General features: G+C 40.7%; 1 long non-coding RNA gene across 1 annotated transcript; it reads left to right on the forward strand.

Annotated features, from left to right (window-relative positions):
• The first annotated feature begins 522 nt into the window (after positions 1-522).
• On the forward strand, positions 523-8,181 carry LOC133501507 (uncharacterized). The gene is made up of 3 exons (XR_009795202.1): positions 523-570; positions 7,486-7,565; positions 7,650-8,181. It is a non-coding gene; the product is annotated as an uncharacterized LOC133501507 (long non-coding RNA).
• The last annotated feature ends 5,033 nt before the right edge of the window (positions 8,182-13,214 follow it).

Here is a 13,214-nt window from a genome sequence, read left to right on the forward strand (position 1 = left end):
TATCTCGCGCTTCCTTCCATGCGCCGCACTGGTAGTCTCTGCAGAGCGCCAATTCGTGATGGCCAACCTCAAACCAACATCTCTCTCTCTCTCTCTCTCTCTCTCTCTCTCCTCTCTCTCTCTCTCTCTCTCCTCTCTCTCTCTCTCTCTCCCTTGTTTGCCTTGCATTCGTCACTTGTGGGTTGCTTGAATATATGTGTAAAAGAAGACATTTTTTCTATCTATCTATCTATCTATCTATCTATCTATCTATCTATCTATCTATCATCTATCTATCTATCTATCTATCTATCTATCTATCTATCTATCTATCTATCTATCTATCATCTATCTATCTATCTATCTATCTATCTATCTATCTATCTATCTATCTATCTATCTATCTATCTATCTATCTATCTATCCTATTGATTGGCGGTGTATCAACTTGTACTATAATTGATAATAGAAATAACGTTTGACATTTGCGCCATCTAGGGGATATCAGGAATATTGCGGCACAAATGGAAATACGTGTACTGTTTGTGGTCGTGTTTGGAGAATTTCCGGTTTCCTCTTAAAACGTGCATGGTAAGATAAGTGGAAACTCTAGATTGGCCGTGGGTGTGAATGGTTGTTTGTTTGGGTCAGGGGTGTCAAACTCATTTTTGCTGCGGGCCACATTGTACTTGCGGTTTCCCTCAAAGGGCCGTTGTGGCTGTGAAACGCTAAAAATCTTTACTGCCTCATCGTATTTACACATGAAATTTATGAAATAGTTTTGGAATCAGAAATCACGGGAAATGGGTTTTTCCAACTATTGCCGTTTGTAAGTAAGTAAGTTTCTTTCGGCTTGTCCCTTTCGGGGTCGCCACGCGTGTCATCTCAGATGAACGCACATATGTTTGGCACAATTTTTACGCCGATGCCCTTCCTGACGCAACCCTTCTCAGGAGTGGAGGCCCCAGTGGGATACGAACCCACAACCCCTGGTTTATCAAACCAGTGCTCTAACCACTGAGCTACAGGGCCTCTCCAACTATTGCTGTTTGTAATGCTTGTAATACTTTAACGATAGCATTTATGATAGGACAATTTGAAATTTTGGTACAGATTTGAACAAAAAATGTTGGAAGTTGATACACATGAAGGCGACATGGTGGATTAGTTGGTAAAGCGTTGGCCTCACAGTTCTGAGGTCCCGGGTTCAATCCTGAACCCGCTTGTTTGGAGTTTGTATGTTCTCCCCATGCCTGTGTGGGTTTTCTCCGGGCACTCTGGTTTCCTCCCACATCCCAAAAACATTAATTGGACACTCTAAATTGTCCCTCGGTGTGATTTTGAATGCGATTGTTGTCTGTCTCCATGTGCCCTGCGATTGGCTGGCAACCAGGTGTATAACGCCTCCTGCCCGTTGACAGCTGGGATAGGCTCCAGCATTCCCCGCAACCCTTGTGAGGATAAGCAATGACAAAAATGGATGGATGGATACACATGATTTACCTCCGCGGGCCACATAAAATCATGCGGTGGGGCGGATCTGGCCCCCAGGCCTTGAGTTTGGCAACTGTGGTTTGGATGTTCCCTGCGACCAGTTCAAGTTGTACGCGGCTCCTCGCTCAGACACAATGATCCTAGTGAGGATAAGTGGTATAGAAAATGAATAGAGGATGTTTGAAAATTTTTTTGCCTTCCCACATTAGTGGACTTGAAAACTATAGGTGTGAATGTAGTTTCATACAAGTTACCACGCGGGAATTTTAGTCTCTCTTTTTTTTTTTTTTTGCAGACTATTTCCATTTCCAGGAAGTGAAAAGTATTTGGAGCAAACGAGACTGTAACAGACATGCTCATGACTCTATGTGCATTTGGCTAACGTTTTGGGTCACCGTGTTACGCAACATTTGGCCACTTAACTGCCGCAATATTTTTCGCTACTCTTTGTCCGTGCTTCCTTTTCATGCGTTTTTTTTTTTAAAGCATATGGCTGTCACGCACCTGGAGGTAGCACAAACATAGAGCAAAGAATCAAATGAAATTCCTGCTTGAGTTGGGGAAATTCCACAACTGAGTGTATCAAACTTCTCCAAGACAAACACTTCAAAGGTGGCTGCAAGGAAGTGGGGGGTGGCCCCAAGTCAATACGGCCCACGCCGATGAAGATGGCTGGGAACCGACAGAGTGCAGCGGTAGCTAGTGCAGTGATTGCAGATTGATTTTCCATTTGGTTTCATGCGGCATATTTGCGCCACCAATTGTGTGAGAAGTACAGTGAGAGTTTGACAAAACTCCACAGCAGCGAGGAACATTACGCACCCCTGTGACATAAGCAAGTACTCCAGTTGGCACTCAGTCACTGAAGTAGCTGCCACAGTCTTGTCTCTTTGCCGTCACGCTGAATGACGCCATCGTTTTTAATCCCGTGGTGCCTTGATTTACATCTTTAATTCATTCTGTGACCTCACACTTAACTCAAAACAGTTGTATTTCAAATCATATCACCACATTGAAATGACTGGCAATACCATACTCCAGTTTGTTCCTTCTGTATACGTCTTGGCCACCAAGGGACAGGATAATATCGGCATCCAGACGAGGGATCGCAAACGGTTACAATTAATCGGTTATAACCGGTTTTCGATTGTTTAAAACCGAAACCATAATCATACTTTTGAAATCGGTTAAAATTTCCAATAATTTCTTCCGGTTCCGGTATTCCACATTGCGCTATTTTTTCAATATCATTTCCACTTCAAGAATGTTAACATGAAAACATTTTTACAAAAAAAAAAAAGAACAAAATTTTAACTTACACGAGTGCGTTGTTGAAAGCCACATTCAACAAGCTTGTTTGTCAATATTGTATACAAAGTACCCCATTACCGCGGAGTAAATTAACAATCGATGGTGTAGCGCCGGAGAAAAGGAGTCGGAGGCGAAGTATCGGACAGTTTTATTGGCAGACATCAAAACACAACTCGCATAACGGGGGGAACTCTGTGAACTCGTCACTCCGGAAGAGCAACAACAAAAACAGTCCGTGCGGAACCCCACACCCCAACTCGAGGTCCCGCGGGTGAATTGACCCCTCTGTAGAAATTGCGTCACCCGCGTCGCTGACCAATCAGAGGCCAGAGATCTGCATAAACCACGCCCCTTTTTTGCACCCGCAGTTCCCTCAGACAACGTTGCATGGTCCTGTATAGCTTTTGTTAGCGTTTTATCGCGTATTTGGGTTCTTTAACAATAGATGTGGTCAATTGACCCCTCCGTACAGGGCACTTAACCACGCCTCCTGAAGTGACGTCACGCCACGTGCGCCTACGTCAGACAAACAATTAGCAAAAAGGGCAGTGCAGCAAGAAAAGAAAAGAGGGAAACTGTCCGATTTAGCGGCTGATTTCTCACTCGCATTCTTAGCTAACAGTGAAAAATCGTTCAAAAGCAGAGAGCAGGGCTTCAAGTATTTCAGCGAGCGGTATTTCAATGGCAATTACATGCATATCGACGGAGAAACCATTGATATGAGCGCAAGATGTTTCCAGAGTCAGAGGAAGACCGAGAAGCCACATAATATAATATATTGTAACCCAAAGATGAATTCGTCATTGACAGTTTCCTATTTTCGTGTTACATATCACACTTGTGTGCAGAATCTGTATATGTATCTGTATAGCCGTTTGTGAACCACCGTATGAAGGAAAAGAAGGCGAAGCTTGATTTACGAGTTGTTTCTCACGTTTTGTTTGTGTAACGTCACGCGCTCCCCTCAATAATTATTTTTGAATTAGTGCCGAACCTACGTAAGTCCCGACCGAGTACGACAATCACTACTTTGTTGTCCTCAAACATCCGTCCTTCAGTCTTGGTGTCTCGGTGCACGTCGAAGGCTTTTAGGCCTGCTAGTCCGGTTTAGCTTAGCTCACCGCCGAATAGAGACACGTTTGTGCAGTCAGATCATCGCAAAATATCGCTCAACACAGATCAAGTGTGACAATCATTCACACGTAGCTATGTTATGCAAGCGAAGAACTGCTAATTCATTTGTACGAGACATGTATTGAAAATCAAATATAGGGCATACCTTCGTGCTAACACAGTCCGGTTTAGCGTAGCCGCGAACAAAGGGACACGTTTGTGCAGTCAGATCATCGCAAAATATCGCTCAACACAGATCAAGTGTGTCAATCATTCACACGTAGCTATATTATGCAAGCGAAGAACTGTTAATTCATTTATATGAAACATGTATTGAAAATCAATATAGGGCTTACCTTCGTGCAAACATATCTGTTCCGGTAGATGGATTCAGCTGATCATGCGGTCTTCCACAAAGTTTGATCAATCAAAGACATTTTTCGTACTGGGTCTTCGGTTTTGGAAAGGGTACGAATTGAACTCCACCAACTAGCCTTTCAGGATACCTGTCGTCACTATTACAAAGTCCGTGACTACACCTCTTAACCATATTTATTGTTAAAGAACCCAAATACGCGATAAAACGCTAACAAAAGCTATACTGGACCATGCAGCGTTGTCTGAGGGAACGGTGGGTCCAAAAAAGGGGCGTGCTTTATGCAGATCTCTGGTCTCTGATTGGTCAGCGATGCGGATGACACAATTTCTACGGAGGGGTCAATTATGTAAACACCACAATGGTACCGGTTTTAAAACTGGTTAATCGTTTTTTTGTTACAGGTGTTCAGTTCAAACCGATTATGAAAGTAAGCAGTTTTTTTGCGATCCCTAATACAGACAGACAAATAAACAGACAGATGAATAAATAATAATAATAATAATAATAAAAATAAATAAATAATAAATAGACAGATAAACTAAGCATCCATTCATTCATTTTTCCAATCCGCTTATCCTCAGGATATTAGTCAATTTTTGCCGTGAATAAAGACTATGTGCTTCAGGATTGTTATATTGTCTCTCTACATAAGCTGCGATGCCGTTTGTGTTTAATCCCATTTGTTAACTTATCTATGGCATTATGCAGTGCATGTTAAACTACCAAATATTATTAAAAGTAATGTCATTTTATATATATATATATATATATATATATATATATATATATATGTATATAATTTTGTTTTACGTGACATTTATGTGTTTAGTTGATAGAAGCTAACAGCTTTAAATGTGATGTGTGTGTATATATATATATACATATATATATATATATTATATATATATATATATATATATATATATATATATAGGGTGGCATGGTGGATCAGCGTTGGCCCCACACTTCTGAAGTCCCAGGTTCAATCCCAGACCCGCCTGTGTGGAGTTTGCATGTTCCCCCCGTGCCTGTGAGAGTTTTCTCCGGGCACTCCGGTTTCCTCCCACATACCAAAAACATGAAACATTAATTGGGCACTCAAAATTGCCCCTAGGTGTCATTGTGAGTGTGTCTGTTTGTCTCAATGTGCCCTACGATTGGCTGGCAACCAGTTCAGGGTGTACCCTATCTCCTGCCCATTGACAGCTGGAATAGGCTCCAGCACTCCCACGCCCCTTGTGAGGATAAGCGCTGAGGAAAATGGATGGATATATATATATATATATATATATATATATGTATATATATATATATGCAGCGTGTAGTTCTCTTTATTTTCAGTAAACTTCAACTGGGACAGGCAATAAACATCTTGAAGGATTTTTTTCATAATTGTTTATTATCCTCCTGGCTGTTGCTTGTTCTGAAAGAAGTAAAGTTTGCTGCAACCATCTGGCGCTGATACCTCAAATCTAAGTTCGCAAGTCAAAGCAAAAAAAAAAAATTGGCCGAGCAACAGCTCACATTTCAAAAAATTAAGTTGAGTTACTTGTAAGTCAAACTACCACTGGCCCATAGTATTTTCACTGAAATAGTCTAGGTTATCTACATGATTGAGGGCTACAGGTTTCCTTTCAATTCCTCTTCCTCTTGTGGGATGCAGTGTTTCACATTATACAGATGTCACTGAGTGAGTTTGTCATTGCAGGATTATTCTCCAAATACATGTAACTCATTATCTAAACGGTTTTGTTTGCTGTGGTAAACGTGCGGGAGTTGCTGTCAAACTCGATATTTATGCTGGTAACATGAGCAGTAAGTGGAACACAATACAATATGTCACTACCTGCTTTTGAAGCGAGCCAAACCAAGTTACCATGCTAACGCATCTGGAAAAATTATATTTATTGTTATTGGGTGTCTAAAATGACCCCGTTGTTCTGTTGTATGTTCCCCATAAACTTTACAGTCAATGCTTGATTGAACTGGACATTTCCTTGACTTGTGACAACAACCATGTCAGCAGCAGTTGGCAAGTTATCAACTGGATGGCCACTGACTCAGAGTACTTACTTTATGCAGAAAATTAAAAATGTGCGCAGAGCATGGCTACAGACCAGCATGTTCTTTATCTTATCTTGAATCTTGTTGTTTTACCCTCATACAAACAAGTGGTTTTACATCCAACAGCCAACCACTCCCTTTGAAGTCAACACCTCAATTTAACCCAGTCATTTCCATCCCCTTCCTTTAAAATAAACATTCCTGGTGAATGTCTCCCACTTGTGGGTCACCACAAAATTATCTTAAAAGTTGACTAATTTTTCAATAATTACAGAAAGCGCATTGACATTATTCACTTGTTAGATACAACTCTTCAAGAAGGATTTTTAAAGAAGAAGGACTTTATTTATCTTTCATTTTTATTATTCATTTTTATGGATGTGGTGTGTGCTATGACTGGTTTGGCTTGCCCCCTAAATAACAAAATACACCACCGATACAGCTAAATTAAATATAAGAATTTGTATACAGTATTTCATAATAATCCCTGGGAAAATTTCATAAATTCATTAGTCTAAGTTTACACCTGGAGAAGATGTTATTTTTTGTTATTCTGTTTTAATGAAGGAATACAAGTTTCATCTCATCTTCTGAAAATGTGAAAAAGCATTAAATCATGAATACTGAAAAGCGTTTTCCTATTATTTGCTGTCATTTTCCCCAATGTATAGATTTCACAAATCTATTGTGGGTCGTGCTGACGTTACGTTGCTATATCCAGTGCACACTTTCTTTTTCTATGAATGTTATTATTGTTATTGTTATTATTATAATTTTCCATTCCATTTTCTGTACCGCTTTTCTTCAGGTTAATTTACACATCCTCAATACGGTAATAGTCATCAGAAAGCAGTTTTTATAATTAAAGAACTAAAACAACCTTTTCCGGGTGGGAATATGCCACCTTTCTGTATATGAGGACAAGGTAAGGAAATGTTTTAAGTTTTAATGTCAATTATGTTTAACGTGACATTTTTAGTGTATGTCATCTGTTTTGCTAACAAGCTAACAGGTTTAAATGTGAATGTTACAAGGTTACACATTGTTACAATGTTTCACACAATGTTGCGCATTAAAACGTGATTAAGTGCGTTTTGCTCGTCGGATATTAACGTCTTTCAAATATTTAAACAACTCTGGCACAGCGGTGATGGAAATACCATTTGAGGAGTTGGATGAAGAAACGAAGAGTACTGTGCTGTAGTTCCCTTCTGTCCACTTGAGGGTACTATTGCGTTTCCAAGCCTGACTTGTAGCTGAGCTCCGGGTCAGCTGTTCGGGGCTCATGACCTATATTTCTCCCTTTTAGCTCATCGCAAGATCACCCAGGGCTAACTTCTTTCTATTTGCCTCATGACGGTCACCTGATGTCAGAGTCATCATTTCTCCTTCCCGTAATTTGTTGGAGTGGAGTGAACGCCGTCTTCAGGCAGCTTTGCCGGCGAGGCTCATCGTGTGCTGATGGATTTGTGCCAACTCAGAGGATGAACTTCATTATCAGACTTTTGTGTCCAGCAAAAGGGGAGATGGATGATTATTACATGAGTCCCCTCAGGCTCTCTGTCATCGCCCTTTACGTTATGGCTTAATTGACACAGTCGTCATCAGCGCGCTTGCCTTTATTATTGCACATCTTCTTCGTCCATCTTTTTTTATGAGGTTTCCAGTTATCCTTCCTGATGTGCTTTCAGAACTGACTGTTTGAGGCGTTTCAGTGCACTCCGCAGTCATCCTGGGCGATGTGACATTTTCACAAAGTTTTTTTTCTTTACTAGTAATATGAAAATTCATGGTTGCTTTTGGGGAAAATGCTCCTTTTGTCAAAACACATGTAACATGATCCGTGATGAAATAATTTAACTTAATAAAATGGGCCATACAAACCTAATGGCCTAGCGGCTCCACTTTTTTCCAAGAGTAACATAGCAGAGCTTGTAGAAGAGATGTACAAGTATAGCAAGGCGACGTGGGAAAAATACTTTCAGCTCGGAAGCACATGCTTTGAGTTAAAAAAAATTCCAAATGTTGGTTTAGGATCCTCCTTTTGCAATGTATAAATGGCCCCCGTATCTTCGGCATTGCTCAGTGTAGCTGTAATTCCCTTCCACTGGGCTCCTCTCGTATTGGCACAACTAGCTAAAAATGATTCCACTCATATTGGCCTTTTTCTTAGCGCGAATTAAAGTCGCTTTTTGAAAATAATAGTCACATATCAGAAAAGCTCACTTGGCAACTTTGACGGTGCTTTTGTAAAGTAGCTCCTCGCTGTTCGCGACCATGTTGTTTGTGTTAGTAATGGATAAAAGTGTGAATAAAGGGCTAAAAGGCATGATTGTTACGAATAAAATCGATTAACTGTCCAGCCCTCCTTTGCATTGACCGACTTTCTATTTTATACAGAAGTTTAGTGCAGACTTTTGTTACTGTGCAGTGATGTTAGCTGGCGGCTCTCTGCGTTCCATTTCTTGGAGCGAAGCAGAGCCAATTTTGGCATGTGAACACACAGCTCTGCATGCAACCCAGGTCCCGCCACAGGAGCCCATTATAGCGGAATCTCACGACCGCTGGAAGAACACCTTCTAAATCAATGCAATCAATCCACTTTGAGAGTCAGTCTGGCAGTAGGCAGGATATTGGCTACAGATGGACATTGCACTTTCTTTGCCCAAGCCTCTTATAAACTTCAAATTTCTGCTGTTTGACTTCCATTTTTTTTTTAATTTATTTTAAGGACATTATTTAGAATTATATGATAAAACTTTATTTACTGTCGGGCAAAAAAGTGAATGACTAGTTGGAACGTCTGCCTAACAGCTCCTAGGACCGGGGTTCAAATTCCATCTCAAAAAGGAGACACCCTCCTATCATCCATCTCGTCAATTGACCAACAGTCGACTTGACCAATCCCAGCCTCTTCTGACATATCACTACGCATGTAAGGTAAAGGAAGCGTAAGTCCAAAGAGAAGGTTGGTAGATGTAGTGAGGCCAGTTGCTGTTAGAGGGGAGGATGGAGGCGATGGAGCCAAAAACATATGCAGTCTAAAGATAGAAGAAGTCCATGCCTCACAAATGACACTGAAATCCATGTTAGTGATTAAAAACATAAAATACAAATCTTTTGACGACACGGTGGCCGACTGCTTAGCGCATCTTCCTCACAGTTCAAACCAGAGTTCAAATCCCAATCTCGCCTGTGTGGGGTTTGAGTCCCTGTGCCTCTGTAGGTTTTCTCCGGGTACTCTGGTTTCCTCCCATGTCCCCAAAGCATGCATGTAGGGTTAATTGAAAACTCTAAATAGGTGTGAATGGTTGTTTGTATGTGCCCTATGATTGCCCAACGACCAGTTCAGGGTGTAGATAGTAGTTGGGATAGGCTACAGCATGGCCATGTTGACATGAGAGCAAAAAGTCGTTTTTTTTTGTTCTTTTTTGGGTGAGGGGGGCGATTACTTGAGTACTTGATGAAATTGATGTAGGAAAAAAGATTTAATAGTGAAAGCTCCAAATGAATCCCACACTGGTTACGAAATTTCAAATAATTGAATGTTTCATTATTATGGCCATTCCTAATCGCTAACCTTAGTTTAGTTTCATTGTTGTATTTTTCCTCTTCACCCTTACCATGACCTAATCACTGGAGTTCATATTTTAGAATAAAAAAAAGATTTTTAGAGATTTGCAAGATTTGTTGCGCTCTCATGATAGATGTCGGAATCTGGCTTGATTTTGTCAATGGCAGTTGAGACTTTTTGTGACTTTTCATAAAAACTTGAGGACTTTGACTATGACGAATGTGGACACGCCACTGCACATAAACAGAAAATGTTCTACATGAATAGGCCAGACAGTTGCAGTCAAAAAATGCTACCTGGGCACCAGGATTTGGCATGTCTGTGGGATGTTTATTTTTGAGATATCAGTCCATCAACATGGAACCTGGCAGTGAAGCTGGATTTCTGCAAAATACCATATTACACCTGCGTGTTACATATTATCCGTGTAGAGCTTTAGTGAACAAGTCAAGTTGGTGACGGTCAAGTGCTAGCAGACGAGAAGACTGTCACTGATTGGTCATGAGCTTTTTCTTTTGCAAAGTAAATACATATACTGTACTGTATATCTTTCGTGCGTGCAAAATGTGGATGACAGGAGTAGTATAGATAAGGCAAAAGCAGGCACAGTATTTGATTCATTTATTCATAGGTGCAACACAGACAAAGTGTGCGTCGCAATGGGAAGGCACGCACCAACGATTTTTATCGATTATTATTTTTTAAATTTTACAAGGTGTGCTTCCTCCAGCCACGCTTGAGCACATCTCAGGCCCCTGCAACCAATCCAACAACACCACAGTGCACCTCAGCTATGCGTCCACCTCGAACATGCTCGTCTCAGCTATGCTTTGGCCTGACCATCATCTGGAATTAGTCAAAAGTGGAAAGACAAGGGGGAGGCGAGCGGGAGAAGCTGGCAAGTTCAAGCTCATGTTAGCGGGAATCAACCGTTGGCATGGCAGGGTTACACAGGTGAAAACTCACTCCGAGCCTCTAATACTGTGTTCTGTCTCCCTGGCTCCTGTTTTTCTTCAGTCAGTCACCGGGTCAAATTAGATTCATTAGCATCACATTTTTCGTCCCTACAAAGACCTAATTCAAGACTAGTACACTGTAAAACTATTGTTTCACAAAAAGGAGTGGGAGAAGGAGGAGGAGCTGGGTGGTGATACAGGTTTGTATATACTCTTGCATGATAATCTCTGGCGTTAAGTGGATGAGTCACCATGTAAGGAACTTTCAAAACCTCATTCCACCTCCCTTCAGTCTGACTCAAACTCTCCACAGCTATCATCTTTCATTTGGGTTTTGTTTTTTTTTTCTCCTGAGGAAGTTTGTTTCTTCCCAGACATTAAATATAATTGACGCTGGTTGGTTTGAGTGTCCAGGGTGGGGGCATGCACACAAGTGTATAAATTCCATTTCCAGCCTTACCCACTGCATATTATCTTCCACTTGTTCATGGGCCCCATTGAAAGAAATTGACTGATTTTGAGATAATTGAAGATTATTAACAATTCTGAATGTCAAAATATAAGTTTGACTTGCCATGAGTTTACATTTTCATAATTTACACTTACACTGGCATGATAGTGACTCTTGTTAAAATCTTACTTAAAGCATCTCTTCTACAATTATTGTTTTTGTAAGGCCATCAGTTTGGAGGGATTACTCTCAATCATATTGATATGTGATCGAAATGTTGATTGCTGTCACAGTACAATAGCACTGTATGCAAGATGAATACAATCAAGCACTTGTGTTGGATTTTAATGTGAGAAATGAAAATCACTTGTGCAAGAGTAAGCATATAACAAAGACTATGCATCGTAATGGACAGGGGTAAAGTTCAATATGAGCATGTCCTCACAATTGTGTTGGGGCTTTGTATGATTTGAGAAGTGAAAGAGGCCCGCCATCATCTTCCATGCATTTGTCCCCATAGGGCCTTATTTCATGAGCCCTCCCACTTCTTGACTAGCTAGCGCAGATTGAACTTGACTTGTGCAGCAATTATTGCTTCAGTCAGACCGCAAAGAACCCACCTTGCCTTCTGTGACATGTCCTGCAGTTTGCAGAAATATACACACTCCTCTTCCCCTTGAAAGGAAGCCATCGATCACGCCCACACTTAACTGTGGCCCCCCCGGGTACCTGAACTAACTTCTTTCCCCAAAGTTTGTTTCTGTTCTCTTGACATAGATCATACTGTAGATGTTCTGCTTTGACATGTATGTTTTTCATGGATATGTTCCAAAAGAACTGGAGTTATATCTTTTAAGGCTCTTTGTTACTATGTACTCTAATTGCAGTTCAGTCCCTAAAGGGGATATTTGTTTGTAGTCGACTGTAATGTAATGTAAGATGATTCAAGGTTGATTCATTGATGATCGTTATTGTTTTTTTTGCACGCTATACTCAGTCTTCAACCACTTTTGCACCATAAAGACCCATTAGCGGTACAGAAACAAACAAAACTCAAACATTACAAATGCAACTCACCATTTTTCTTAACATACAGTAGTTGTCATGATAACTGGGACTGGGAGGCTTTTTGGGCTCTTACTAATATCCATCCATCCATTTTCTTTTCCGCTTATCCTCACAAGGGTCGCAGGAGTGCTGGAGCCTGTCCCAGCTGTCAACGGGCAGGAGACAGGGTACACCCTGAACTGGTTGCCAGCCAATCGCAAGTCACATATAGACAAGCATTCACAGTCACATTCACACCTACGGGCAATTTAGAGTCTTCAATGACCCAACCAATGCGTGTTTTGTGGGAGGAAAACAGAGTACACAGACAAAACCCACACAGGCACCAGGGAGAACATGCAAAATCGATACAGCCGAGGTCGGATTTGAAGCTGGGTCCTCAGAAATGTGAGGCAGATGTGCTAACCAACATTTCAATAAAAATGTTCAAAATAATACATTTTCTTCATTTATGATTACAGAAACTGAGAAAATCCTATAACTATTTTACATTTTTTTACTCTTGTGTAACACTCAAGAATGCTAAAAAGAGAGATGAACATGGTAAGATTACACCCCCGTCACTCATCATTGGCAATAGCTTGTGATGTTTTTAAGTTAGGGTATTGATAGTGACTAACTTTTACACACATGACATTGAGGAATGTTAAAATGTTACTTAAAAATGGCCTCCACATGTTTGCTGATGGAAACAGTTTGTGATCTCGGTTTCAGTTTCTGGGGCTGATTTTCTCTTGCCATTTGAAAGTATTTTCATCTTGACGTTGCCAAACTGTTCAACCCTACTGGATGCGAACAGCAGAGGTGCTTTTTTTTTCTTTCTTT

The sequence above is a fragment of the Syngnathoides biaculeatus genome, chromosome 5, assembly GCF_019802595.1.
Source record: "Syngnathoides biaculeatus isolate LvHL_M chromosome 5, ASM1980259v1, whole genome shotgun sequence".
NCBI classification, from domain to species: Eukaryota; Metazoa; Chordata; class Actinopteri; order Syngnathiformes; family Syngnathidae; genus Syngnathoides; species Syngnathoides biaculeatus.